This window comes from Phascolarctos cinereus, unplaced genomic scaffold (assembly GCF_003287225.1).
Source record: "Phascolarctos cinereus isolate Bilbo 61053 unplaced genomic scaffold, phaCin_HiC Scaffold_3;HRSCAF=262, whole genome shotgun sequence".
In the NCBI taxonomy this organism is placed as follows: domain Eukaryota; kingdom Metazoa; phylum Chordata; class Mammalia; order Diprotodontia; family Phascolarctidae; genus Phascolarctos; species Phascolarctos cinereus.
This window is the reverse complement of record NW_027555736.1, coordinates 167,068,689-167,096,276: the sequence shown is the minus strand read 5'-3', so window position 1 is coordinate 167,096,276 and position 27,588 is coordinate 167,068,689. Positions and strand designations below refer to the sequence as shown.

General features: G+C 38.8%; 1 long non-coding RNA gene across 2 annotated transcripts in view; it reads right to left on the bottom strand.

Annotated features, from left to right (window-relative positions):
• LOC110199368 (uncharacterized) overlaps positions 1–27,588 on the bottom strand; it is a 230,504-nt gene that overhangs the window by 18,122 nt on the left and 184,794 nt on the right. The gene's annotated exons all lie outside the window — the stretch shown is intronic.

Genomic DNA, 27,588 nt, shown 5'->3' with positions numbered 1-27,588 from the left:
GTTTCCATGCTGCTGAAGAACTAGAATAGCTCATATAAACCCTCTAACTTTTGGTAATCTGGGGCAACGCCCCCGTTACTCTGCACTCTGATAATATCTGACATTCATATAGTATTTTAAGGTCAAAGGGTACTTTGCAGGAACTTTATCCTTATTTTAAAAATGAGGAATCTGAGGCCCAGAAAAAATTAAATGAAGTATATAGGATCACACAGGTAGCAAACAGAATAGCTAGGATTTAGATCCAGGTCTTCTGACTCCAAATCTAGAACTCTTTCCACTATACTATGCTATTTTGCAAAGTATATATACATACATACATACATAAATACATACATATGTATACACATATATACATATATACATATACACATATATACATATATAAACATACACACACACACACACACACACACACACATATATATATATATATGTATAAAAACTTCATTTTAGCCTCACAGCAGTCTGGTGAAACAGATTCTACAATTATTAGTAGACTCATTTTGCAGATGAAGAAACAGGTTCAGAGACATTAAATGGTTTGCCACGGTCAAATAGTTAATAAGTGAGAGAAGTATAAGTTGAGGATTTGGACTTCAGAAAGGGAAGTTAGAAGTATACAAAACTGTTTTCTTTTTTTTCTCTTTTACACTTAGAAAAATTACAACAGTCTAGCAGGTTAATAAGTAATTTACCTTTTAGGGTCATACTACCCTGACCTTTCCAATATGTGTTTCCACAGCACACTATATAGTTCTCTACATTTTAAGAGCCTAGATTTATTTAGAGTCATAAGAGACCTTAGAAATCACTAGCTCAACCTCCTTTATTTTATAAACAAAGAAGATAAGTATCAGAGAGGTTAGTGATTTGTCCAAGGTCACACAGGTAGCAGCATCTTTTGCCTGATTCCTTGACCCATTACAGAAATGCTGAATAACAGCACATGGTGGCTTATTTGCATTCAAGTTTTGCGGAAATGAAGTTTAGTAGGAGGTAGTAGCATATGATTTTTTTCCCCATTGAGCACTGATTAGTTGACAAAAATAAACCAATAATGGTACAAAACCAAGTGCTTAAATTTAAGGCTTTTAAAGTAATTAAGTGTATGCACATTGCAGGAGGTCGTGTTTTTCAGTGGCGTAATAATGTGACAGTATTTACAGACTAGCATTGACTTTCCTTTAATGACTTCTCTAACGGGATCATTTTCTTCAGCATAATCACTGGCTGATTTATTTTTGTGTTCCATCTTCCCCCTTGTTTTGGCAGCCTTGAGTGACAGCACTGTTCCCTACTTGTCATTATGACTCTGAGGCGGCAGAGATAGGGATTTTGTTTGTTTAGTTAACAAAAAAAAAAACCCAGCTCATTTCAAAAGCACACATGGAAGGCAGTGGGGGCATGCTGGTTAAATCCTGGTTCTTTTTTTTTTTTTGTACTTGCAGAGTGTTACTGGGGATTGGAGTACTCAGCAAAGAAAACTGGCAGGCCAGACCACATTCATTCTTTCTCTAAATTATTATTTTACATCATGTTACTGCCCTGGCTTTGTTTCCATTTATAGTTGTCCTTAATTCATCCTCTCCTGATTTTTTTTTACCCCCTTGGGGTCATTTAAATAGAACAGAATACCAGGGATGACACAGACTGGGGAGAAAAGAATCTTAGAGGCAGAAGGAGCCTAGAGATAATCTAGTCCAAGCCTTTTATTTTATGGATAAAGAAACTGAGACTTGGAGAGCTCAAGGAGCCGGCTCAAGGTTATGCATCACATTGGCAGCAAAGACTAGAAAGTACCAGTTCATTGTAAGGTGAGGCTATGGAAACAAACAAGCAAGAAGTCCTTGTGTCCTCTTTGAGAATGAAGGACAAGCAACCACAGCAGCAATAGGGCCTCAGACACATTCTTGTTGTGTGACCCTGGGCAAGTCACTTCATCTCTACCTGACTTAATTTTTTTATCAATTTGATGAGGATAAAATGAGAAGAGAATTCTAAAGCGCCTTTGCCCAGTGCCTGGCACATAGTAAGCTCTAAATAAATGTTAACCAATATTAAACGGCATCTTTTCCCTGGAGCGTTATTTCAGAAGTGCTCCCACTGGAACTTCTAGTGGAATGGGGCAGCTTTAGTTTACTGCACAGCATCACTGTTTCAGGATGCCTCAAATCAATCGTTTTAATCGCACCATGGGGAGGATAAGCAAGAGGGATTGAAATGAAGTTTACTATGGAATCATAGATATGAAAGCCAGACCACAGCAGATAGAATGCTGGACTTGGTTAGAGTCAGAAAATATAATATCATATCATACAATATCATATAATATAAATTTTATATATTACATATTTATATATTATATATTATTTATATAATAAAATATAGTATATTGATAACAATTGAGATAATGTCTCTAGCCAGAAAAACCTGAGTTTTAATTCTGCCTCAGTCATTTATTAGCTGTGTGACCATGGGTAAGTCACTTAACTTCTGTCTGCCTCAGTTTCCTCATCTGCAAAATGGGGATAATAATAATACCTATCTTACAGGGATGTTGTGAAATAATATTTGTAAAGTTCTTTGCAAACCTTAAAGTGCTATAAAAATACCAGCTATTATTATGATTATTATTATAGATCATAGGATCATAGATTTAGGCGGCTAGATGGCACAGTTAATAAAATGATGGACTTGGAGTAAGGAACACCCTAGTTCAAATCCATGGAAGAATCAACATGTACTCCATACTAAGTAGGCAAACTTTTCTTTAAAAGGTATTGAAATTTTCCTGAGACTTGATAGGATCAGTTGTCTAAGAACTGAATCATTAAGGATTTTGATCCCCTAAGCATGAAGTCAGCCCATGAGGCATCGAGGGGTTCTTCCCTCAGGCTTGACACAGGCTTCTGACCAGTGCAAAAACAAGGCAAATGTGGACAGGACACCTATGCCCAACTTGTGTTTTGTTCAATTGTGTCTGACTCTTCGTGACCCTATAGATTATAGCATGTCAGTACTGTCCAAGGGTTTTTCTTGGCAAAGATGCCGGAGGAGTTTACCATTTCCTTCTCTAATGAATTAAGGTAAACAGAGGTTAAATGACTTGCCCAGGCTCATACAGCTAGTAAGTGTCAGATCAAATTTGAACTCAGATCTTCCTGACTCCTAGCCCAGTACTCTGTGCATTATGGCACCACCTAGCAGCCTCTTATGCCCAACTAAATCAATGCTATGTCCCTGCTGAATATCCTTCTCGTGCTATTGCTAGGTAATCTTCCTCATGTTAACTTTTAGATGGTCTATATGTATCTTGTTTCATTCCAGTCCTCATCTGGAGAGACAGAGGCAGAAACAGAATAAATTTAGACTTGACGTGGCGGGGGGGGGGGGGAGAACCAGTGTTTATCAAGTCTGAGAGAATTAGGATACATAAAAGCCAGGGTCAGTAGCCCCTTGGGAGTGTGTAGAGACTCAGTGTAAAACTGTGCCAAGGAGGTAGACTGTGCCTTAAATTCTGATCTGCCCCTCTCCCCACCCATTGACTCCACAAAACAATAATAAATTTATAAAGCTATGATGAGCCAGCTTCATCAAATCCTATATCTGAATGGCAAATTTCTGCCCTCACTGTCATCCTCACACATCCTTGTGGGAGCACAAGGAGACCTAAGCCTTCAGACGTGAATCCCTATAAGTGGGGCTGTGACAGCAACAGTAGTACTATCACCCCGGCGCCTCTGCCCCACCCCATCCAGTCACATTTGAGGATCAGCAATGATGGTGGTGAGCTTATGGAAGCACCTTTGAGAATGCCAGTCACTTATTGCCAAGCTCTTGGCAATACAAGTCAAGCTGTCTGAGTCCACAATCCTCAAGGCTTCCTAGGAGCCAGTCATCTGCTCCTCTCCTGTTTAGTTGGGACTTGAGAGGTCACCTAGCCCAACCTCTCATTTTATAGATGAGGAAACTGAACCCAGAGACATTTGAGACTTGCCCAAGCTCAACTAAATAACTAGTCTATAATAATTTAGTCTCCAAATTCAGAGCTCCTTCCATGGCACCACACTGCCCTTCCCTTGCTTCAATCTTTAAGCAAGGAATTGAAGTAGAGGATGGTATATCAGGAAATACTAAAAAAAAAAAAAAAGATAAGGGCAGAAAGAAAAAAATGAAAGGAGGTAAAAAAAAGGAAGAGCAAAGAAGAGAAATTGCCAGGGAAGGAAGCCATACGGCAGAGCAGAGATGTAAAGAGCAGCTGCCAAAGAAAGAGCTAAGATACCATGGATGAAGAAGAAGGAATTTATATATGTATATATTCAAAGTGAAAAAAACATTTAGGAAGGATGTGATGCTATTTGAAACTCACAAAGTTCATGCCCAGGTAAAACCCTATGAAGGTAGGAATAATAGTGCCAATTTCTTTTCTGAGATCCTATTGATATTTTTATCCCACCCTGGTATAGAAGAGAGGAGGAAGGGAGAAAACAGAATCTGAAGGCATGAGAAGCAGTGGGAGCCCACCACTATTTGTTCTGTTAGCTTATTTAAGATACATAAGAACATATCCTGACACTGGTGTTCACAAGAAGCATAAGGTTAAAAACTAGCCCCAGGGTGTTTGTAAGAATCGAGAGGTGTGTTCATAGGAGGAAAAGGGAGAAGAAGTAATTCTAGGCTTGTGTTTGTACATGAGAAAGAAAGAGAGGCAGACAGACAGACTGAGAAAGACAGTGATAGAGAGAAGGAGGAGGAAGAAGAGCAAAAGAAGGAGAAGGTGGAGGAGAAAAAGGAGAAGGAAAATGTAAAGGAGAAGGAGGAAGAGGAGGAGAGAAGAGATTTAAGATTAGACACGGTATGTATGAAAGAATGAAGAGAAACTGTGTATGTCAGTCCTGAGGTGTGGAAGCTTTGCCTGAAAATACGTGCATATGGTAGAGAGTTATGTTGGGTTCTATGCCTTAGGGCCACCCTCACACCTTCCATGCCCTCCCCATCTACCCATGTAGTGATAACAGTTTGGGAAGACATGTTTAGAAAGCCTAGTCAGATCCTTCATCTGGATAGCAAGTTCCTGAGCCCATGGTCATCCCTGAAATGTAAAAATGACCACTTGGGGACATGGGGGAAACAAAAAACCTAGAGCCTATGGTATAAATAACTGCTAATAATAGGTTGGCAACTCAGTTTTCAAATGATAGGGTTAGACTAGATGATTTCATTCAATTCAACAAGCATTTCTTAAGTGCCTACTCCATGCCAAGTACTATACTAGGCACTGGGGGTACAAAGAAAAATAAAATTGTTCCTGTCCTCAAGGAGTTTATGTTCTATTAATAACAACTACGATTTCTTTCATCTCTAAAAGGCTATGATTTTAGATTTTATGTTGTTAGAAAGTAATTATATGCCAGTGGAAAGTAATAGAAGGCAGGAAAGAATAGAACAAATCTCACAAAATCACCTCCAGTAAAACACACTCACACAGAGTTTGTGCCAGACCCTGTGGTTGCCTGGGATGGAAATGAGTGTGACTAAAAGTCTTGTCATATTGATTAGCTGCAGGCCTCATTCACAGCTGTGCAAGCAGCTGGGACTTGGAAACAACACATCTCTCCATCCCATCATTTTGGGGGTCATCACAAGAAGTCACAGGGAATGATCTCATGGCCCACCGTCAGATCTAGGGTCAGTGTCTTCCTTTACAACATCCTTTATCAGTTACCATGGTAAGGAAATGGCCATGAAATAGGACTGCCAGGGCATAAAGTAGATCCTGAACCTGACACTGGAAGTACTTAACCTCACCTGTAAGTGTGAGGGCATAGGAAAAGGTCACAGTGAAAAGACGATTTCCAAACAAGGATAAAAAATGCAAAGGTGAATGCATTCCCTTCTACAAGTTATTTACATTTGTATATGTATGTATAGTCACCTTCCTCATCCCACCAATCCCCAAACTCAGAGTTTACTTAGAGAAAGAGAAAGAGGGGAAGGGAGGGAAGGGGAGGGAAGAACAGGGAAGGGGACAGGAGAGAAAAGGATGATGTTTTCTTAATCTCTCAGGGCTTCAGTCAACTAGGAAATCTCAATAATATTTCTCTAACAAAAATATAGATGGGGGCAGCTAGGTGGCACAGTTGATAGAGCACCTGCCCTGAAGTCAGGAGGACCTGAGACCTCTGGCCTCACATCAAACACTTGACACTTACTAGCTGTGTGACCCTGGGCAAGTCACTTAACCCCAACTACCCCCCCCCAAAAAAAAATTATAGATGACTTACATTTGTAACAGTACGTAGAGGGAGTTTCCATACTGGGAGTTCCTTGCTCCTGACTCCTAAATGGAGTCACCTCCATTTAGAAAAAAAAAATGTTGATTCAGATTTTGCCTAGGAAAAGTGAAATCCACCTATAATAACATGTTTTGTTTTGGTTTTGGGTTCTCTTGGTACTAATTGGCACAGGTTTGCCTCCATCCCCCAATAATTCCAGTTATTCTCTATTCCCTCTAGGTTAAACTATTAACTCCTTTGTTTGGCACTTAAAGCTCTTCACAAACTGACCTTCTCCTGGCTTTCTGATCTTTCTACCCTTCACTCCCCTCCATACACGTTTCTACTTACAGGTAATTTTTTAAAATCATGATCATTTTTGCAACTGGAATCTAGTCCAGCCATATTGTCCTTCTTGCTGTTTCTTACAAAGGACACTCCACATACTATTTTCATGCCTTTGCACTGGTTACCCCACCTATGACTAGAATGTACTCTCTTGTCCCATGTCTTAGAATCCCTAGCTTCCTTCAAGACCCAACTCAGAAGCTCAACACCACCTTCATCTGCAGGAAGCCTTTCCTAATCTAATCCACCCCACCACTAGTCCCTTCTTCTCTAATGATCCCTTCTATCTACTCCACATGCAGTTTGTATATACCTATTTATCTACTCATTGCCTCTCCCATTTGAATGTGAGCTCCTTGAAATCAGGGACTAAGTTTTGCTTTTGTTTTTACCGCTCTAGCACTTAATAAGTGTTCAATAAATAAATACCTGTTGATTGATTGCAGGTACTTCTCCTACATTCACATGAGGACTGGCCAGCACAGCTAGCTTTTTGATGGTAGCACTTGCTTCCATTCAGGATATATTCTTGGCATCATACCCATGTCCTATAACCTCCTGTCTCATTTACTTTTTTTCCTACTGTCTTCTAATTTCACAGCAATAGCTACCCAAGGGCAAGAACCACCTCTGTGTGTGTGTGTGTGTGTGTGTGTGTGTGTGTGTGTGTGTGTGTTTGTAATATGGTACACAGAATACTGAGTGTTTCCTACAGATGTTGATGATTTGTCTTACAATTCCAATAAGGTTCCCTTCAATTATCTTTATCCCTGGTCTAAACTTTGGCAATTCTGTGCTTCATGGCCTTTCAGAGCATTATAACCATTCAGACATTGTTCAAAAGGCCTAAATAGCCGGCGAATTCCCATTTTCCCAAATTGCCAAGAAGCAAAATAGGGTCATGGATCTGGTCCCTATACAACTGTACCTTCTGTCCCAAGAGGTTTCACTTTAATTTCAAAACCATTTCTAAACTATCCTATGAGTACATTCTTTCAAAACCATTTCTAAACTATCCTATGAGTACATTCTGACTAATTAACCTCTTTCCTCTTTAATCTAGGGTTTGGGGTATAGGGGCAATGAAGTGAAGAAAGACAGTCAGACACTCAGAAGGCTTTATGTATTACACCCCTCTGGAAAGCACGGGTTTATTTTTCCTATTAGTCTTTGTGAAATTCCAACAGCTGCAAAAATGATTATAATTTTAAAATAGAGCATAAGTATGTGTGAAAGGCAATAAAATGTTATCCCTTCACAATTAAAAAGAATAAATTTTCCTGTTCAGACTAGAGGTTAGTAGAGATCTTGTCAGCTCTTCATTATCTGAAGGGAGATTATCCGCTTTATCAATTATCTGTGGTATGTTTTTAATCCCAACAGATGACTGGTTTCTGGGGGCTACCCTTGCAATTACCTCATCAGTTTGTGTTCAGGGAATACAAACTCATTTTAGCATTAGCTTCATAAAAAAAATAAAACAGATAAGTTAGCTAATGGGAAACTGACAAAATTGATCACAAATGTGTTACAAGATAGCCTAAAGCCCAATGTCCATCCATCCTCACCATGTTCTTATTTCCAAAATGGGAGGAATGATGTGAACATCTGGCTGACAGCTATGGCCACCTTAGGTTCACAGGATTTGTAGTCGAAAGGGACCTTGGAAATCTGGTTCAAACTCCACTTTTTTTTCCCAAACAGGTGCAGAAAGGAAAACTGAGAGTTATTCAAAGTCATGGTAGTAAATAGCAGAACTGGGATTTGAACCCAGATTATTCTGACTTCAAATCCTGGACCCTTTCCACTACACTGTGAACTTTAATGTATGTGATGTTTGATTCCTAAAGCTATATAGAAACTAAATGGCAAAATTAATTGGATTCTAGACATCCTGAGAATGGGGGAGAGATACCTTTTTTTTTCTTGATTTTCTTTTCAAAATAGAGCAGAGGGAATACTTGAGAAGGAAATTCTGTGTAAGTAATTGTAAAAATAAATAACTTCATCATTACCCATTGATTTGTTATCCATCCCACTGTTTCTTCCCAATTACTATGGATAATTGGAAGTGGGTAATATACTTTTTATTTTCCATTATCCAAGTCAATATCTTCTCTTCTCTACATTTTCTCACAGTCGCATTTTCACTACAGTTGGGAGCTTTAACCCTGAAAATATACAGCTTTAACCCTGAGTTCTTCCTTATTGACCATAGCTATAGAGAATTTAGGAAGGGCAGCTAAATGGCTCAGCAGATAGAGCACTGGGACTAGACTCAAGAAGATGTGAGCTCAAATCTGGCCTCAGACATTGACTAGCTATGTGACCCTGGGCAAGTCATTTAACCTTGTTTGCTTCAGTTTCCTCATCTGTAAAATGCTCTGGAGAAGGAAATGGCAAACCACTCCAGTATCTCCATCAAGAAAACCCCAAATGGAGTCATGAAGAGTCTGAAACAACTGAAACAACAAAATAGAGAATTTAGTCAGGAAAGAAAAGAGAAGAAGAATGGGAGTTATCCCTAACAAATTCACGGGTGGTGAGTCTACAGCAGTCAGACTTCTTTCATAAACACCAACAGTGTCTGCTCCTAATTCATTCAGGCAAGTTGGGTTGAGAAAAGAATTGCATAGATTTTAGTTTAAGGGTCTGTATTGTTTTATGGAGCTTGCCATTTTGTAATAATATAATTTTTGAAAAGTAACATGGTGTAATGGATTGATAGTTGACCTCAGAGTGAGGGAGACCAAAATTCAAGTCATACCGCTGACACATATTAGCTATGTTACCCCAGGGAGAGTTGCTTAAATAGTGACTCAAAGAGCTCTAATGCTATAAGTGGTAGGTTAGTAGCTAAACTGCATTACCAGAAGGAATCTCTTTATGAGGAGTTCCCTACACCAATGAAATCATAGGAATGGACAAAATAATAATTATAATCTTTTTCTCTTAGTGCTTAGCAACTGGCCCTTATTTTGACTAGGGAATTTTAGAGAGTTCAAACAAACAATAAGTGGAGTCCCTTTGACTAGCACACTTTTGGGGAAACTGTATTGAGAAGAAGAAAATGGGAAATTCTCTAAAGAGACCCAAGTGGCTCCAGGAGGAAGTCTTCAGTGAATTCAGATTTTAAAGCCAAATGTACAAAAGATGGAAACAAAAGCAAATAGGATGAACACAAAAAACTGTAACATTCCTGCAAGAGGCCATCATAAAGAAATCAGAAAACTTGGGTTAATGCCAGTTATGGCACCTAGTAGCTGTGAGACCCTGGGCAAACAGATTCTGATTTATTTTTTCTGATTTTAAAAATTCAAATAATACCTCTTGTATCATGTAGGTCTCAAGGTAATTGTGAAAAACTCTTTGGTTCTAATGCTTCAGGACAATTTTCTTTAATTATTTCTTGTATTATTATATCAAGATTCTTTTTTTGATCATAGCTTTCAGGTAGTCCAATTATTCTTATGTTTTCTTTTCTTGATCTGTTCTCCAGATCAGTTGTTTTTCTTATAAGATGTTTCACTTTCTCTTCTATTTTTTCATTCTTTATACTTTGTTTTATTATTTCTTGATCTCTTATGCTGGTTTCCCCTTGCCCAATTCTATTTTCAAGGTGTCATTTTCTTCCCTAAGATTCTGGATCTCCTTTTCGAATTGGATGACTTTCTTTTCATAATCTTGTTTTTCTTGGATTGTTCCTTTTTTTCCCCCCTCAATCTCTCTCATTTGATTTTTAAAGTCTTTTTTAAGTTCTTCTATGAATTCTTTTTGACGTTACTCTTTAGGGCAGAAGAGGGTTTCTTTGCTCCAATATCCTCCTCTGAAAATGAATGATGAATCCCAGTCTTCTCTATTCCCATAATAACTTTCAATGGTTGGATTCTTTCTCCTTTGCCTGTGCATTTTTTGTAGAAATAGCTTAATTTTTGTAATTACCTCTAGTCCTGGGGTATGGGTCTGGTGCCTCTGGCCTCAAATCTTCAGTTCTCCCCTCTAGCCTGGAACCAAAGCCAAACCTCCAGCCTCCTCTAAGTGCCCCCAGCCAGTGGCATCCCACCCCATTGCTCCTGTACTAACCGGGTGTGTGCTGGTTCCTTTTCACCCCACCACTCTCCACAGCACAGCTGGGTCTGGCATTCCTTGTCAGCAGAGGTTTCCTTGATCTTCAGGGCTCAAACACCCAACTCCCTTCACTGCCCCAGAGTAAAAGCTCCTGTGGCTGGGGCCAGGACAGCCTCCCAACCCAGCTAATCCCAAGGCTTGCTGCTTGTTGTTTAAGGGGACCCTAGCCTGGAGGTGTTTGCTCTTCCCCAGGACCAAACTCATCTTGGGATTTTTCTTCTGATCTTCTAGGATTGTCCCAGGAAGACCCCTGTTGTGCCCCTATTCTTATTTATTTTTATCCACACTTTGTTCACCCTGAGGCTCTATTTCATCTCTTTTATGGGGGAAAATCTTGAGAGCTTGGAATTTTCTGACCTACTCTACCATCTTCCCAGAATCCTCTCTCATGAAAAACTCTTCGGAAACATTAAAACACTACATAAATGTAAGCTAATAATAGTGTAAGCAACACTACAGGCCAGAACAAGTTGAGGCTCACCATCAATGCTAAGGAAAAAAAATTGGTTTCTAAACCTATGTAGAAGGCAAGAGGAAGCTCACAAAAAGAATGGAACTACTGCTTAGAAATAATGACTGGAGATGGAGAGAAGGCAAAACTCAATTCTCATCATATTTCAATTTTAGCTACTAAGAATTATATTTAGGTTGTGACATATTGAACAAAATGATTAACAGGTGAGTTAAACGCATATACATTTTATATATATACACACACACATATACATATATAGGCATAGCTATGTCCCCAGCTTAAGGATATATAGCTATTGCTATGTCTTTTTCTAGCCATATAGATGTAAAAATTTGTATCTATATGGCTCTATATACATATATAGATATCTACACATCTATATCTTATAGATGTGTAGATATCTATATATCTAGAAAAGGATATTTTATTATCCTTTATATATATATATCCCATAGATATCTACATATCTAGAAATATATATATATATATATATATATATATATATCTTACATACACACATATATGCAGGCTATATAGATAGACTAGGATATAGATAGGATATAGTCCTATAGATATATAGATATCTATTCTACATATCCTTAAATTTAGTTTGATCAACCTGGAGAAGAGAAGACTAGGAGCATATGATAGCAATCTTCAAGTATTTGAAGGGTTATTATTTGGAACAGGAAATCGATTTGTTCTGCTTGGTCCCAAAAGGTGGAATTCATAGCAATGGATAGAAGTCACAGAGAGGAAGATTTCACCTTTATGAAAGGAAGAACTTCTTAGCAATGATAGATATCCAAAAATATAATGGGTGCCTTGGAAGGTAGTTGATTTCCTTTCAATGGAGCTCTTCAGACAGAACAGTCTGGATGAACAGTTTCAGAGAATCCTATTCGAACAAAGGTTAGAAAGGTAACTTCTTTCAGCCCTGAAATTCTGTGATGTGCTTTCCCTTCCTGCTCCAAACATATGCCCTCTTTTCCCACTTCCTCTCTTCAGAGCCCAGGGCTTACTTCATGTATGGGAATGATGAGTTACAAATCTGTGTGGTGAGAGCAGAGTGAGCATAATAATTGTTCTTGTTCTGTATTTCCCTGCCTTGACAGATTAGACTTGAGGCGTGGGTCCAAGTTTCAGAGTGACAGCAAAATACACTTTTCTGGCCTCATGGTGTTCACCTTTTACCACCACATACAGATGGATATTGCTTTGACTGCTGCAAATACCAGCACCAGATCAATCAATGCTTGGGGCTTGATGCATGCCAGTGACTGAGGTGGAGCATTCTGCCTTGGAGGCCAAAAGGATGTGATGGGGTTGGATCAGACTCAATAAAATTTTATTTTAAAATGTAGAAAGTATTCTCAGCTTGTGGGCTGAACAAAAACTAATGGTGGGTCAGATTTATACTGTGGGCCATAGCATGCCAATCTCTGGATCAGAACATCCCTATCATTACAAATGCTGCCCTTTGTTTTGGAGGAAGATTCTATTCAGAAGAAAGAAGTATGGATTTGAAGTCTGAAGACCTAGCTTCAATTTCTTACTGGCTGAGTGATCTAAGAAAAGTTATTAATCTTCTAAGTCTCTTCCAAATCTAAAAATGCTGAAATCCTAGAGTGTTGGGCCTGTAATCAGGAAGACCTGAGTTCAAATTCAGCCCTGACACTTACTAGCTGTAGACACTTACTAGCTATACCCTGGGCAAGTCACTTAACCCTGTTTACCTCAGTTCCTTATCTCTAAGATGAGCTGGAGAAGGAAATGGCAAACTACTCCACTATCTTTGCCAAGAAAGCCTTAAATGGGGTCACGGAGAGTTGGACAATTCTGAAGCAACTAAACGACAACAACAAAACACTTCAAAAAAAAATGCATCTTTAGACATTCAAACTTGCCCAGAAATCAATTAATCAATCAACATTTCTTAAGCACCTACGATGGGCCAGGCACTGTGCTAAGACAACAAAGTCATATGAAGTAGCAGTCAAAGAAAATAATCTAATTTTAGATTTCCTTAAGAGAAATGGCATCCAGAACAAGGGAGTAGGTAGTCTGTCTTTACACTGCCCTGGTCATATCTCAGTTATGGTATCACACCCACTTCTAGGAACCACGTTTTAGTTTGGATTTTTTTATTTTATTTTATTTTATTTTATTTTATTTTATTTTATTTTATTTATTTTTGGGAACACGTTTTAGAAGGGACACATGAAGTGAATCTTGAGTAGGGTTACTAGGATAGTATGAAGACTAGAGGTCATGTCATTAGACCATGGGGGCAGAGCATGGTAGCCTTCTTTGAATATCTAAAGGGTTATCACATGGTAGAACAACCATGATTCGGCTATACATACATAGAACCCTATAAATTGGAAAGACGCCTAAGACATCATCTTATCCAGCCTGCAACTAAATAGTAATCTCATCTATGATATCCCTGACAAGTGATTGTCCAAGCTCCTCAGAAGACTTCAAATGAGAGACATCTTTCTGCCTCCTCAGATAGCTCCCATGTTAGAAATGTTTCCCTTTCATTGCAATGTAACCTGCCTCTCCACATCTTTCCACAGTGCTCCTGGATATACCCTCTGACACCAAGCAGAACATGTGAACCAGACTACCCTGGGTCTTCTAATAACATGACCCCTAGTCCTCACACCATCCTAGTAACCCTGCTTAGGATGTGCTTCAGAATGCTTATGTCCCTCCTAAAATGTGGTCCATAGAGCTGGGTATAGTACCATAGCTGAGATCTGACCAGGGCAGAGTAAAGACAGACTGTCTACTCCCTTGTTCTGGATACTGCCTCTCTTAATGAAACCTAAAATCAGATTCTGTATGTATGAATTCTGCAGTAAGTAATCAAAAATTGATTTCATACAAATCAATTACACGACCTTTGACTAGATATAATCAAAGGACAGAATCTTATCTATTTCCTTCAGTCATATATTGCGTTATATTTAATAAGCATTTCTTTCTGAGGATGCTAAAGCTCCTTCAGAATATACCCCTATTCATTCTCCTGACCAAGGCCAGAATTAGAAACATAGAATAACAGTTTCACCATGGATACTGTGGTAGTCTGATGATGCCATTAGACCCTTTCACAGAATAATGTTTTTAAATTCACAGAATAAAATCTATAAGATTACAGTGAAAACCAACTATACTTTTACAGTTTTAAAAAGTGAAGAAAAAAAAACAAGCTCACAGACCCCAGATTAGGAACCCCTGATACAGTGCAAATAGATGAGGGGACACCAGGCACAGAACAGGTTAGAGGACTGAGAACTACCCATCCCCCACCCCCAACCATCAAGTCATAGTCCCGCAGGTTAATAATTTTCTTGTTAATGACCCTAATTTTGGTGAAAATGCAGATATCCCTGGGGGCCACTTTAAATGCCCTCATTCATGCACATGTTAGTGTACATAAATGTTAGTAGAGTAGGATTTAATTGGCAGGGTCAGAATGGGAATCCTTTGGGAGTTGGGACCCAGAGATGCAGAAAAGTGGTAGGTATGAAATAATAAGAATAGTAATAGCTAACATTTATAAAGTGAATTAAGATTGGTAAAGCACCTATCTCAATTGTTATCAATATATTATCTCAATTAATTCTCACAACTCTGTAAGGTAAGTGCTATTATTATCTCCATTTTACAGATGTGGAAAAATGAGGCTGGGATAAGTTAAATGACTTTCTCAGGGTCACATAGTTAATAATAATTAAGCCAGAATTTGAATTCAGATCTTCCAGACTCCAAGTCTAGTGAACTATATACTTTAGCCTCCTGGCTGAAAGCTGCCCAAGAAGAAAAGGATCTAGTATACAATGAATGTTCCTGTTTTAGCATTGTGCTTGGAGCCCTGATGATGGAGTGGGTGGTCAACATGTTTATCCTCATTTGTCCATGTTTGATTTCCTGCCGATAAACATTTTTGCCAGCTCAGTTTTCCTCCACCTTAATGATTTGCTTCACGCTAATCTAGGTTGCCAGCTGTAACCTCATATGTGACAGGACCACTACTATGTGATTCCTCAAAACTGCCTCAAGTCCAAAAAGGAGAGAAGAGTCTTGGTTATTTCTTTTCTTTTAAAAAGAATTATTTATTTACTTTTAGTTTTCAACATTCACTTCCATAAGATTTTGAGTTCCAAGTTTTCTCTCCATCTCTCTCCTCCTCCCACCCCAAGATGGCGTGCAATTTGATATAGGCTCTACATATACATTCATATTGAACCTATTTTCACATCAGTCATATTGTAAAGAAGAATTAAAACCAATAGGAGGAACCACTAGAAAGAAGAAACAAACAAAAACAGAAGAAAAAAAGAGCAAACAACATGTTTTGATCTGAATTCAGACTCCATAGTCCCTTTTCTGGATATGGACTGCATTTTCTATCATGAGTCCTTTGGAGTTATCCTTGCATTGCTAAGAAGGGATGAGTCTATCAAAGTTAGTCATCCCATATTGTGGCTGTTTATTTCATAAAAGTTATGACCCTGCTCTCTTTCTAGTGTTCTTAGCACATATTTTGTGGACATAAATTTTGCTGGAACTTCTCAAAGGGCCCATGGGACAATAAGGAGGGATTACTGAGCCCAAGTGAGTCTGTGAGGGAGTTTAGAGGAGCAATCCCTAAGGGAGTGCTTTAGAGACATATGTGTGCAGAAGAATGGAATAGGAGGTCTCAGGGTAGAAAGTACTGAGTCTGAGGTTCCAGGTTCAGTTTCTGGCTTTTCCACTTACTAACTGTATGACCTTAAACCAGGGATCTCCCCTCTCAGGTATTCAGCTTTTCTTGTAAGTAAAATGGAAGGAGTTAGACAAAATGACTGCTAAAGTCCTTTATAGTTGGGGTAGGACTCTGAGGTCCTATCCGCTGCTACGTCTATGTCTACTATAGAACAATAAGACTGAAAGCTTATAATCCACTTTAAAGTTTGCAAAGCAACTTCCCCAGTACAAATACTATCACTCCCATTTTCTTTTTTTTTTTGCATATTTTATTAATTTATTTTGCTTTATTAACAATCACTTCCATAAGCTTTTGAATTTAAAATTTTTCTCCCCCTTTCTCCCCACCACCCTCCCCAAGACAGTGCACAATGTGATACAGGCTATACATTTACATTCCTATTGAACACATTAGTGAAGTTGTAAGTAAAAATTAAAACCAATAGGAGGAACCATCAGAAAGAGGAAACAAACCTCAACAGAAGAGAAAAAAAAAGATAGTGATTCAACTTTCACAGTTATGATTACTATCGGTGTCTTTTTCTCCATCCTTTTTTCCCATTTATGCTTTTCTTTCTCCTCTCTACCTATCCCCCCTCACCAGTACTTTGCTTTTGACCACAGCCTCCTTCAGTCTTTCCTCCCTTCTATTATCCCCCCCCCCTCTTCCCCTTCACCCCCCCCACTTCTTCCCTCCCTTCCATCCCCCTCCCTTTTCTTTCCCCTTTTCCCTCCTACTGCCCATAGGGCAAGTTAGATTTCCATACCTAACTGATTATGTTATTCCCTTCTTGAGCCAAATCTGATGACAGCAAGGTTCAAACAATGCTCACCCCCTCCCTTCTTTCCCTCTGCTATAATAGGATTTCCTTTTTTTTCCTGTAATGTAATTTACCCTTGTCTGCCTCCTTTCTCAGTATATTTTCTAAGATCAGACTAATCCACTTACTTGGATCTATTTAACCCACTTGATTAGATTTTTTTTTATCATTACATCAAAGTCAACTAATATCCACCCCCTTTATGTATACTCCTTTAACATGGTGTAATAACAATACAGTTCTCAAGAGTTGCAAGTGTCATCTTCCCTTGTAGGGATGTAAACAGTCTGCCCTTATTAACAACATTTTGTATCTTTCTGTCCCATTTACCTTTTTATGTCTTTCTTGAATCTTGTACTTGAAGATCAAATTTTTTGTTGAGCTCTGGTCTTTTTATGAGGAAGGTTTGGAAGTCTCCTATTTTGTTGAATATCCATCTCCTCCCTTGAAGAATCATGCTCATTTTTGCAGGGTAGTTGATCCTTGGCTGCAATCCAAGCTCCTTTGCCTTACGGAATATCATGTTCCACACCCTGCAGTCTTTTAATGTAGAAGCTGCAAGGTCCTGTGTAATCCTGACTGTGGTTCCATGATATTTAAATTGTTTCTTTCTGAGGGCATCTAGGTGGTGCAGTGCATAGAGCACCGGCCCTGAAGTCAGGAGGACCCGAGTTCAAATCCGGCCTCAGACCAAACACTTGACACTTACTAGCTGTGTGACCCTGGGCAAGTCACTTAACCCCAATTGCCTAAAAGCAAAAACAAAAACAAAAACAAAATTGTTTCTTTCTGGCTGCTTGCAGCACTTTCTCTTTCATCTGGTAATTTTGGAATTTTGCTATTATATTCTTTGGCGTTGTCAATTTGAGATCTCTTTCAGGTGGTGGGCAGTGTATTCTTTCTATGGTTATTTTACCTTCTGGTTCTAGGAGTTTTCCTTTATGATTTCCTGAAAGATACTGTCCAGGCTCTTTTTTTCATCATGATTTTCAGGTAGTCCAGTGATTTTTAAATTTTCTCTCCTGGATCGATTTTCCAGGTCGGTTGTTTTACCGATGAGGTATTTTATGTGTTCATCCATTTTTTCATTTTTTTGTTTCTGTTTGACTGATTCTTGCTCTCTCATAGAGTCATTACTTTCCATTTGTCCAATTCTAGTTTTTAACAGATTGTTTTCTTCTGTTAGTTTTTGTACTTCCTTCTTCAATTGGCCAATTGTATTTTTAAGGGATTTGTTTTCTTCAGTGTACTTTTTTTTTCCAGTTTGCCAATTGTGTTTTTTAGGGACTTGTTTTCTTCAGTTCACTTTTTTTCCAATTAGCCAATTGTATTTTTTAAGGACTCTTTTACCTCTCTCATTAGACTTTTAAAATCCTTCTTGAGCTCTTCTAAGAAGGCTTTTTTGGGCTTCAGACCAGTTCATATTCCCTTTTGATGTTACAGATGTGGGTTTGTTGACAATATTGTTCTCTTCAGAATTTCTGTCTTGATCTTCACTCTTCTCATAATATGAATCTATGGTATGTTTCTTTTCACTCATGCTGTTTCTTTATTCCCTGGAATTTATTCCCTGAGCTCTCCTGCTGGGGAAAAGAGGGCACTGACCCAAGCTTCTCGTGTTGGGAGCCTAGGTCTTGGTCACTGGCTTTGTGTGCTGGGGTCTCTTATGTTGGCAATTAGAGGCTGTAGGGTTTTGGCAGCTTACCTCTTGTTGGGCTGGAATCAGCAAGGCTGGAACTTTCAGGCAATTCTAGGTTGCCTGCTTTTCCTTTCCTTTAGCTTTCTTCAGCTCCTTTTAGATGTGTGCTGCAGGGTGCTTATCTGCCTGGGGCGCCTTGCAGTGCTGTCTCCCTAGTTTCTGCTAATGCACCGGGAGACTCCTTTGTGGTAGAGTGCTGAGGCACCTGGTGGTTTTCTGAGCAAGAAAACCACCTCCTGCCCTCACTGAGGCACTCGGAGGTCCAGGTGTTGGTGTTTGCCTGCTCTACCATCTGGGCTTCAGGATCTCTTCCTGGTTGAAAGTTGGAGGTTCTGACAGCTTACCTGGTGTTGGGCTGGAATCAGCAAGACTGGGACTTTAGGAAGACTTTAGGTTGCTTTCTTTGGCTCATTTCAGGTGAATGCTGCAAGCTTATCCGCCTGGGTCCCTTTGTAGTGCTGCTTCCCTTATTTTTGCTGAGGCACTGGGAGACCCATTTGCTGGGCTGCTGCACTGCTGCTCCTGTCTTTCTTCCAGTTCAGGTGTTCTAGGATTATTTTCTGGGGTGATATTTTCTGGGTTTTCAGAGGTTGATAGGGGAGAGTGAGAGCGACTACCTCTTTACCCCACCATCTTGGCTCCCGGAAGCAGAAAAAACAAAACAAAACTATCACTCCCATTTTTAAGATGAGGATATTTAGGGGTAAGAGGTTAACTTTTAATGTCCAATAAATATCTAAGACCACATTTGAACCCAGGTATTCTGACAGCAAAGCCATCATTCTGTCAAGTGTGCCATACTGTCTCTAAAGGGAGCTTATTTTTCAAACTTGTAATGCAATGTTCTCATAACTTAAAGCAGAATAAATGAATAGAGATCACAACAAAGGCAGAACACCTTTTCTGCATCTCTATACTTGCTCTGATGATAACTGTCTTTCAAGGCCTAGCTCAAATCCTGCCTTGTCCACGAATCTTTCCTGTAAAACTCTGATGCTCTTTTCTAAAATCTTGCAGCACTTATATTCTGCAACACATCATTTAATAACTATTGTTAGAAATGTGCTTGACACCCAAAATTCAGTATCAAGAAAGCTTTTTACAGAGAAAGTCCAGAGGATTTAGCATTTCTGGCCAGAAGCAGGCTCCTCCTCTCTTCAAGAGGGCTGGGACCTGAGTGTTAAGGTACAAATACTTTTATACAGTTTAATTTGGCGCAAAACTTCCCAGGCCTGGATTGGTCCATCCCTTCCCAGGTTACACCTTTTCTTACATGTTTCCCCTTGATATGCTCAAGTATGTTCCCCCTCCCTTGGTCATAAGTCCCATGACTCGTTAATGAGGCTCTAATTTTATGCAGGGTGTGTCACATAATAGTAATGAAGTTCATTAAGCAGGTGCACTAACATTTTTCAGGTGTCCTCAGGTTGACCCTAACTGGTCTGAGCTGGCTCAACCTCTATCTTGATTTGGGGGTCTTTTTGGAACCATCAACTTACTTTTTATTGGCTAAGCTCGAGCCCACCTACAGTGTGCTACGTCCTGGAGCTGTTCTTTAAATCTCTGCATTATTCTCTTTCTCTGTGGAAATTTAACCTTTCCCTGACTCTCACAATTATATAATGTTATTGTTTTATAATTATGTAGTAATATAAAAATAATAATATAGTTTTCAAGTTTTATCATATCAGTTATATGATATTTGGTAGTCATATCCCTTCAACTATATTGTAAATGATTCAATATCAGTGATTGATTTCTACCTCTCTTATATTCTCTACCCTGCTTAGCACAATGTCCAGCACAGAATACATTTGCACCTCTCATATACTTAATATGCCCTATTTTATTTTTAATATTCTTAATCATGTATCGGTTGTATCTCTTTGCTCCAGGGAACATCAGTCATATCTTAATTAATGGGTATCACTTTCAGAGCCTGGCATAGTGATTCTGAAAATAGTAGGTGCTTAATAAATATCTGTTCAAGTGGACTCAACCAAAATGAATAAATTTGGGAGAAGGCACTTGGTAAATATTTGTTGATTGATTTGGATTTTTTTTTCCTCCAGATTCAAAACCCAAACTGCCAAAGCTAATGTTTAAATGACATATTGTAGGGAGAAGGAATAAAAAGAAAAATAGTAGAACTAACATAGGAGGAGCCTACAAAATATTCAGGTTGTGCCATTTTAAGTAATTAGTCAGGACACAATATAGGAGTATGCTGATAAATGTTTAACAATGAGCGCTTTGTTTAAAAAAATAGTACCCAAGACACACTTTTAAGCTTAATATGCATAATTAGCATTTTCTCTGTCACTTTAAGTCTAGACAGTCAACAAAGCAATAAATCAAACCTGGATTGGAAGCATTTGTCAATTACTAAAGAGTAAATGCTTGAGCTGAAAGTTTAATAATCAACTTTTGCGAGGTGTTTCAGCCCGTACATCAGTAAAGGGACAAGAGTATGAATCAGAGATGGCAAGAAAAAGAAAGGACCCCATTTAGAAGATGGGAATGGTGAGATACATACAGCATGGAAATAACATAGGAAAGACAGGGCAGACCTCTGATTAGAAACTCAATTTCTAGAGGAACTGACTTAATTCAGGCAGATGAACTTGACAATTCATAATTATCATGGTTCTAGAGTTCAAAGGGGCCTCAAAGACCACCTAGTCTAACCTCCACACTGTACATTTGAGGAAATGGGGCCCTAAGAGCTTTAAGACTTGCCCAAGGTCAGGTGAGCTGCAAGAAATAAATATTGTTCTCGCCTTTGCTTTTATTGTTTTGTTGTGTTTACTGAGTTTTGTTTTTGTGGCTTAGTCACCATAAAAGTACTGCTCAGAAACCTCAGGGTGATGTACAGGCCACCAGGGTTTTTAAAGGCTATGCCAAAGGAACATAAGCTCTGGCAAATGTTAGTATAGGGACACAGTGACAGCCTATTATGTGTATGTTGTCTAAAAATCAGTCCAAGTCTAGAAAGATTCATGAATAGAATACTCACTGCCAGCTGATGGCTTGGTTTTTTTTTTTTATTTTTTTTCAGCCACAGCAACTAAAAGACCATCTCTACTAAGGTATGGAGGCTTTGTACTCTGGAAGAGGGAGTACCCTCACCAAAAAGTCATGGATCTTAGAAATATTAAAATAAGGTTGTGTTACAGAAAGATTCGGAAAATCTATGATCCGTCCCAGCTCTTTCCAGTGATGAGTCAGGGATGGAATTGACAAAGATAAGTACTGATGTCTCCTGGGATAGAGAAAGGAAGAAAGAGGCCAAGGCCAGCAAGTTCCTATTTCATTAGGTACATTATTTTGGATTAATTCGTGGAGAACCAGAAGTAATTCTCAATGAAATGGAGTACAGAGGTTCAAAGAACTGGCAGAAATGGAGGTAAAACAAAATTTAAGGAGTGAATAAAGATGTGGAATAAGATGAAACTGAAAGATTTAATGCTGATTTATTATAGCCATGCCTCAGTGTGGCCCTACTGAAAGCTATGCCTAGGTTCAAGGCACCCTTTGGATCAGCATGTATTCAAAACCATATATCATGAACCCCCATCTGGTCCTTTCATTTTACCAGCCCAAACCAGACGATGCAGTACCTCAAAGCAAAAGCATTTAGTTAAACAGAAAGCAAGATAACTAGAAAGGAAAATCACCAGCAGCACACACACACACACACACACACCACAGTAAGCCCAGGGGTATACCTTTAGATAGATATCCTAGCCACTTGTGGGAGAAGGAACACTTGGAGATTGAACAACTCATACTCCTAGAGCTGTGTCCCTGCTAGAACACCTCTTTGCCTCTGATGATCCTACTTGTTACTTCTCTGACGAGCTATTGATACCATATGATAATCTGCTTTCTTCCCAGGCTACAAACTGTGGGCTTCTATTGTCACCTGCTGGGCTGCTTTTTCAAAGAAACGTATGTTTGTTCCATTGCTAAGATGGTACTGTCATCTACTATTTTTCCACTGAATTCCAGGTCCCAGGGAACTTTTTCACTACAAGAGATAGTTTATGTTTCTTTTACAAGCTATAATTTCAGGGACATTTCAGTCCTTTTGTGATTCAGACCTGAAGCAGTATACAGCCAGTACTAATACACCCAACAAGAGTCACTCAGGTCTGTCTTTTTTGACTTCTCTACTTCCTTATCATGAAGAATTCCACATTTCTGCTTGATGTATCAGAAGGGGTGAGCAAATTCCTCTCAACCACCATCATGCCTGTCTGTGTTTACTAGTGATCCACCTATATAGATTACCATGACACTTCATTTAGTCAGGTTTAAAGGTAGAGTAGAGGTGACAGCCTTTGTCTTGATTTCCTGAAGTTGTACCCAAATTTCTGCCCTACCTGGGCTGGTATGACAAAAAGATCAGACATCTCTTAATTCAAACTCTTCTCTCTGTAACAAAAGTGCCTGAGTTGGAGGAGTCATCTTTGCATTTCCCTCTTAGTTTTTGGAAGGTTTCAAAAAGAAGATCAGGATAATTCCCACAACTTAATCCAAACAAACTAGGTGAAGTTAGGAGGTTAGAAAAAAGTAAATGGAAAGAGAATGAAAGTTGCCTTTCTGAATTTCAAAAACACTCAGTAGATGATGATAGGATTCAGAACCAGAAAGCATCTCAGAAGTCACCCAGGTCACACTCCTCACTTTACAGATAGAGAAACTGAGGCTTGGAATGGCTTAAGAGTTCCAATGAATTTTGATTTGTGATCTGAAATCTGATATATTGAAACCGAGTTCTGGCTTTTTTCATTAACTCATTTTTCTGACCTTGGAGAAAGTACCTTTTCCCAATCTCTACCCCAACTGCCTCATCTACAAAATGAGGAGATTGGACCAGACAAATCTTAAAATGTTAACATCCCATAATGCTGTGAAATCTATTTAATGCAGAAACACTATGAGGATGCTCACACTGTCTTCTTTATTTTTAAAAATTATTTTAGATGATATTGAACATCAATAGGACTAATTAAATTTGCCCTGAGGAAAGGGACTGTTTTTCATTTACACTGAAATAAGTTAGTGTCAAGGCATAAGACGTCATAAAAACTCTTGAGTCACTTATTCTATATTCATCAGCATTATTTTTCTTTCTCATTCATTTTTCCTCTTATATTATCATTGGTAATATATATTCTCTTCTTCCAGTTTTGATTTTCCCCTTTGTATTGCTGTATTTCATAAAAGTATTCCCAGATTTCTTTATATAAATTTCTCATATTTTAGTCTTAATTGTATTAGAATATCCACTTATATTAATGTGTAGCAATTCATTTAGCCATTCCTTTATTATTCAACACTTAGGTTGTTTCCAGGCTTTTTCAGTTATAAGTAAAGCTGCTATGAAAATCTTTGTACAGTATTTTTCTCTAAATAACACTTTCAGAGTATTTCAAAACAACTGAATTATTGGGTCAAAGGCTATGATTATGTTTGAAACTTTGACTGCACACTGACAGATTCTCTTCCAAAAGAGTCTACATTCTACAATTCTAAGTGTAATGTCAGCAGTGAATAAGTGTACTTTCCCCCCATGAACCTCCAACATTGAGTTTCATTTATCCTGGTTATTTCTGACAATCTGATGGACATGAGATGGTACACATTCTGGCCAAATCTCCATGTATATGAATATTCTAAATAAGATACAACCTTATTAAGATCTTAAATTTTTATTCTGATATTTGACTGAACCTGGGTTCTTGCTTTTTGCTATTCTGTATTTCAAAACTCACTAATCTATATAATAAGAGTGGCAACCGAGGGACCATATATTGTATTGTATGCCATATACTGATCTATTTTCAAGACTGCATTTGGATTTTGGATACAGAGTTGTGCCAAGAAAGTGTTATTGATTTGATAGAAAAGGATATTTGAACACCAGATGGCACACCTATCCACTAAGCTGATCTTGTTGATTAAATAAAGAACTGGGGAGTCCACGCTCATTCCTGTACATATCCACCCTGATGGGGAGAATTGCTGAAGAAGTGCTATGCTTTCTATGAGCTTCAGAGAATTAGCCACCTTATACTCACCTGCTTTACCTCTGTCTTCAGAGCAACGTCAACTCAATCTCTACAGGATATGAATTATTGCTGATTTACCCAACTAGAATTAGCTCTGGATCCCCTAAATCTGATAAATCCCACCAATTCTCCAGACTCGTTACGTTCTATGGAGCTTTTGTCATGTGACCTTGGCATAGTGGACCTGTTCCCCACAGAAGCAAACAAGTATCTTTACTATACTTTCATTTTTGGTATAGCATCTGTGAAATCAATATACGATACATAATGAAACATCTACCAAGTGACTGTGTACCTTCCATTCCTCTAGATTTGGGTATCTCTAACATAGAAATTCTAGCCAAGATACAGTATTTTGATTAATTCTTAATGACCCACCTCCTGTCAGTATAAAAGGAGTGCAGACAATACAACACAGTTATCATCCATAATGGGATGGCATAGTAGATAGAGTGCTGGGCCTGGAGTAAGGAAGACTCATCTTCCTGAGTTCAAATCTGACCTCAGACACTTACTAGCCATATGATCCTGGTCAAGTCACTTAGTCCTGTTTGCCTCAGTTTCCTCATCTGTAAAATGAGCTAGAGAAATAAATGGCAAACCACTTCAGTATCTTTACCAAGAAAACCACAAGTGGGTTCACAAAGTTGAACACAACTGAAAATGACTAAAAAGCAACAAAAATCATTCATATTTGACTCATACATCTGGCAAGACCTGTCATTAGATGAAGATGCAGGAACATGTATAGCATAAATGTGTAGCACAAGTCATGGAACCTGAGATCTGACATGAACTTGAACTCCTGGAGACCTGTATTTTTCATGGTCTTAACCATCTTATCCCAGGGAGAGACCTCTTTCTGACTCTTGCTGCATCCAGCCCAGCTAGGAATAGGTGAGTGTTCTCAGTGGCAAGCTCCCATGAAGAGCAATGCTTCCATTCCACACTTAGGTTCCTCTTTGACCTTCAGACATTTACTCAGCCACAGTTCCTGTCTGCAATTTCTGCTTACTCTTACTCTGACTTCCCCCTCCTGCAGTGAAAATCCTACCATTTTGTTCAGTGGGTATAGGTGTGGGGAAGAGAGAAAAGAGTTGATAGAGAGGTTTAGTATATCTGTGTAACCCCACTCCCAATCAAGCTGGGTGGGTGAGTGGTTGCCTTGCATGGCTTGCTACCTGCTGATTGTGATTTTAGTTTGGAGAAGAAAATGATGACAACACTGTTAATAGACTTAACAGTTCTGTCTAGGTGAGGGGAATAGTTGGCACGAGACTTCAGGGAGAAGAGAGACCTTGTGCCTTCCTCCTCAGAGAGAGCACACACCTGGCTCCCAATCTTCTTTGGGGAGAAATCAGGAAAAAAAAAAAAGAGACAGAGAGAATGGACTTTGGAAGGCAAGCATGCAGAAGAATTAGTTCTTCTATTGAGGAAGACAGGATAATGTACAGTACATTTTAATACTAAAAAGGATTAAAGGAGAAAAACAGTTTTATGTTCACTCTTTTCATAGATACTTTTCCAAATTATGTTACCTATTTCTTTATGTTCCCAAATGTTTTGCACCTTTATGAGTTAAGCTTTAGTTATCCATAAGATTCATTTATGCAGATCAACTCATTCCCCAGCAGTGATAAATAAAGTGTTGTTATATGCAAGAAAGAAGTTTCTAGTCTTGTTTTGCAACCAGATGCCTTCTAAATAAACGTGACCAATGAAAGAGAACCTTTCAGTGGTCTTTCAGTCAAAGGCAGAGATTTGGGCCCGGAACACCTTGCTTTGGAGAAAGTGACAAGCTGTAACACTTGGAACAAGGAGATCTAATTCTCCAAATCAGCCTGAAGGATTCCGTGTCCTAGAGCTCTATCTGCCAAGGCTGTCAAATTCACTTTTCAGTGAGTAATACACTGACTGCTGACACCCATAGAACTGGATTACTGATCATCAGGGCTAATATAGATGAAGCCCTTTTCCCAAGCAAAATGAGAACACTCTTTCTTTTAAGATGCAGATCAAGCACCACCTTCTGCATTGTAGCCTTTCCTAATTCCCCCAAACAATAGAATCCTTCTTCTTGCAACGACCTTGTATTTAACTATTTTGCACCTATTTGCATTTATTAATTGTGTTTATGCTCTAAGTATTTGTATATATGCTTGTTGTCTCCTCCATTAGAATGTAAGCCCCTTGTGAGTGGGGATAGTTTTATTTTTTGTACTTGCACCCACAGCACCAAGCCTAGTACTTGGCACATTAAGTAGCTGCTTAATGGATACTTGTTAACAACTTTTTTTAGCTTCCCAAATTTGACATGGTACATAGCATACTTGCTATACACCAAGGTATCCTTTATTCCATAAAAAGGCATGAAGAATGGCATCTTATGTAAAATTTATATCTTCCCCTAGTGCCTAGCACAGTGCTTCTCACACAGTAGGTGTTTAGTCAACATTTGAATTGATGTGTCGAACTAGTAATTTGGATTTTAAAATCCTATTTTGGACAGTGGTGAAAAGACACTCAATTAACCCAACCATGGAAAAATCATCCTCTGGTGGAGGGTTACCTAAAGAAGTGTCTGATCTCATGTCACGTAGGGCCCATCATACATTGCAACCTCCCAAACAATGAAAAGGCTGGAAGAATAGAGATAGAGAATGGACTTATGATTCCATTAATATAGGGTATTCTTAAAAAATATATAGGGTATTCTTAGATAAGAAAACTGTCTTTACCAATGCAGAACAGCACAGTCTCTAAAATGTGTAGTCTTAGAAAGTTGCCCGGAACACTTAAAGGTTAAATAACTTGCCCAGGTCACATAAGTCAGTGTCAGAGCTGGAACTTGAACCCAGATCTTCCTGACTCCAAGCCTGGACTGGAGAACAGCATCTCTTGCTCTGGAACTATGCCTTCCATCAGAATCTGCATGGTCTGTAACCTATTCCTCCACACAAGGTTTTTGGGAATATCAAATGAGATGGGATGGGAAAGCAAG